Genomic DNA, 3,821 nt, shown 5'->3' on the forward strand with positions numbered 1-3,821 from the left:
AAGGCTCAAGAGAGACCTGGGGGCGGGGGGGGGGGGGGGGTAGGCAGGGGAAAGGAGCGGTGAGCAAACACCATCGACAGAGGAACAACTAAGGAATTAAAATCAACAGCGAGGAGGAAGCAGAGATCCCAGTGCTGTTGCAGCAACATCAATTTAGCTGAGAGGAATTACTAAGTGGCAGAAAATGGGTGAGTGTGATGGTGGGACAGGAGGAAACAGAGGAAAGGTCTAGGAAGCAAAGCTATGGATAGAGGTATAAGCATAGGGGTGCACTTATGTAAATATATTAATTCACAAAAATAGACAAAATGAGTGCATAAGCAAATGTGAAGAAAGTTAATGATGCCTGGCTATCAAAAGACAGAGCGCCCATCTAGCAAAGCAACAAGCCCACATGGAAGAAGCACACCAGCCTGTGCTTTCATGAGGGGTTGACGGGATCAGGTAACAGGGATCAGAAAACCCAAAACATTGTTGAGAACAATGGGCGTTAGGGCAGAGACCCAAAACCTATCTGTAGACATAGGCTATCCCCTCACAGAAGGGTCACAAGGCAGGGATGTCAACTAGGGTGCAGTAGAGCACCAATGAAACACACACTATTTCTCTGGTTCTCTGAGGCTTCCTCACCTCCCACTATCATGACCCCAGTCCTGCTTTTCAGTTCTGGCTAGACCGGAGCATGTTCACAGGTACAGATAAGAACTCTGGACACATGAAATCCAGGTCAGATAAACCCCTCAGGAACAGAAATGGGGGTAGCGATACCAGGAGGGTAGGAGGAAGGTTGGGGGAGGATGGGAACAAGGGGGAACTGATCAAAATAGTCAACACATATGTAGGTAGGGAGACAGCAGTCAGTGTAAGATATGAAAACAATAATTTATAATTTATCAAGGGGCCATGAGGGTGGGAAGGGGAGGAGAGGGAGGGAAAAAAGAGGAGCTGATACCAAGGGCTTGAACAGAAAGTAAATACTTATAAAATTATGATGGCAATATATGTACAAATATGCTTGATACAATTTATCTGTGGAATGTTGTAAGAGCTGTAAGAGCCCCCAATAAAATTTTATATATGATATTCTTGATACCACCACTCTTTTCTCCTTGTATCATGATAATATCTATTGATGCAGTCGTGAAAATTTTTTCTTCTTATCAAGCCCTTTTTTGGTTAGGTTTCATGTCATCGAAGCTAAAACAGTCCTCCCTCCTCTTCGTCATTTGTTTTCTCAGGCAACTAGGCCATTTGTCCTTCAGGAGGGCACTTATCTGAACTTCTCTGATTGCAATGTCACTTGTTCCTCCACCCACGGGATGCTTGTCTTGAGGCTTGATTGGACGCAACAAAGATGCTTAAGTACTTTCTATTAGAAAAAGGAACCTCTACAATCCCCCATCCACCTTCCTCATTCACCTAAAGATTTTAAAGATCCACGAATCATTTGACACCTCATGTCTTTGTGGTGGTTGGGTGCCAGTGAGTTGGTTCCAATTCAGCGACCCCATGCTCAACAGAACAAGACACCACCTGGTCCTGAGCCATCACACATGGCTTATGTTGGAGCCTATTGCTGCAGTCACTGTCAATCCATCTTAGACCTCACAGGGAGCTTGAAGATGAGGGCTCACAGGTACAAAATTCCTTTGGAGGGGTTGATGAAAATATTCTAAAATAGACTGTAGTGATGGTCGCACACTGCATACACAACCACCCGCTTAATTGTATGGCACGTGAATTATGTCGCCAAGAAGAGGTAGCATAAATAACTTCTCCAATCACCCACTTGGTTACTACTTTGAATGCCTTTTACAATAAAATCAGGGTCAATATATTTTTTAATCTATTTTAAGAGAAATTAGTTGATACTCTAGCAACTTTAGCAAATGACAGAGGCATACTTTTTAAAGTATCCTTACAGACTCGTTTTCAGTCTCCTAGCAGGATCATCTGCTGCTGGGATTCAATTTCAAAGGGCACTACCTCTGGGCTTCCAGCTCAGAGCCCACCGAGATAAGACCATATTTTTCAAATAGTGTTCCTTCCTCTGTTTTCAATTGTCAATAATTATCAATGCATCGTGATTGTATGTTTGCTCAGTTTCCGTCTGAATCCATTGGTAAAATTCTTCAATTTCTGCATCACTAGCTTTAATGGTTGGTACATAAATTTGAAAAATCGTTGTACTGACTGAATTTCCTATGGGCAGATAGATACTACCCTATTACAGCCAGCCCTGTATTCAAGAAAGACCTTGAAGCGTTCTTTTGAAGGATGAATACACCAGTCCTCTTGAATCTGTCATTCTAGCATAGTAAATCATTTGCCTGACTCAAAATAGCCAAAACCAGTCCATTTCAGCTAAAGCCAAGGATATTGATATCTTTACGCAGTCCACTTCCTTTCTGACGATTTTCAATTTTTCTAGATTCAGATTTCGTACATTCCAAGTTCCAGTTGCTAACCGATGTTTCATTTTGAGTCATGCTCCATCAGCAAAGGAAGTCATCACGGTCAACTCTAAGGAGGAAGATCTTTCTCAGTCAGATCTCGAGTGTCAAAAGGTAGAAATCACTTAACTGTCCACCCAAAGATGGATAAACAACATGTGGGCTACACATATAATGGGACATTACTCAGTCATTGAGAGAAATAACGCTCTCCTACATGCTACAAAAAATGGATGAAACATGAAAACATTATGCAGAATGAAGTCAAATGGGAATATTGCACATCCCTCAAGTGAGACATGTACAACACACAAATGAACAGCAGTCTAATTTTATTAGTGGTGATGGGTAAGGGGGAGGGAAAAGGGGGAAGCCATGGTAGAAGCATTTTCTTTGTACAGTGGTTGAGCACTTAGAAATAAGCATCAGTGGTGGCAGTAAAACAGGATGAGTGTAATCAATGTCATTAAACTGTACAGGAGAAAATGCATTAGAAAACGTAGTGCTGGGCTCATGAGGGAGGGGGTAGGGGGAAGGGAGGGCGGAGCAAGGGGGGGCGGGGGGGGGGGAGAGGACCTAATGCAAAGGGCTTAAGTGGAGAGCAAATGCTTTGAAAATGATTAGGGCAAAGAATGTACTGATGTGCTTTATACAATTGATGTATGTATATGTATGGATTGTGATAAGAGTTGTATGAGCCCCTAATAAAATGTTTTTAAAAAAAGAAAATGTGGTGCTTTGACAATTAAAACCAAACAAACCCTATTGAATGGGTCCTTATTGTGTGCCAGAAAAATCTGCTAAAAGCTTTAAAAATCTTTAGGATCCTTGGGTGGTGAAGTTACCACGTTCAAAAGGTTAGAGTTTGAAGTCACCCAGCAGCACCTTGGAAGAAAAGCCTGGTAATGGGCTTTAGGGGCTCAGTTCTCCTAGGACACACCTGGAGTTGTTACGAATGAGGACATGTGCTGGCGACTGCTTTTGGTTTGTCCTTTTCGTTTGGCAAATAGATCTCAGCTATTCCTCACAGTAGCCATATGTGGACAGGTGCTGATGCCTTTCGTTTTCCTCATTTGAAATTTGTCCCTTAACGCTTTAAAATCTATGTAAATTTGGGTTAAATTAGCCTACTCATTCACCTAGCAGAAACATTAAAAATGCAAATGAGATCATGGCCTGGTGGCGGTACTGGGAAAGGACTGAACTGCTACCCTCAGGGTCAGTCACGCAAGCCCACCAGCTACTCCACAGGAGAAAGATGAGGCTGCCTGTTCCCATGAAGACTTCCAAAGCCTCAGACGACCTGCCTCGGGTCCCTGTGAGTCAACATTAACTCAATAGCAGTGGGTTTGATTTCTTTTTGGCAAG

This window comes from Tenrec ecaudatus, chromosome 18 (assembly GCF_050624435.1).
Source record: "Tenrec ecaudatus isolate mTenEca1 chromosome 18, mTenEca1.hap1, whole genome shotgun sequence".
Lineage (NCBI taxonomy): Eukaryota > Metazoa > Chordata > Mammalia > Afrosoricida > Tenrecidae > Tenrec > Tenrec ecaudatus.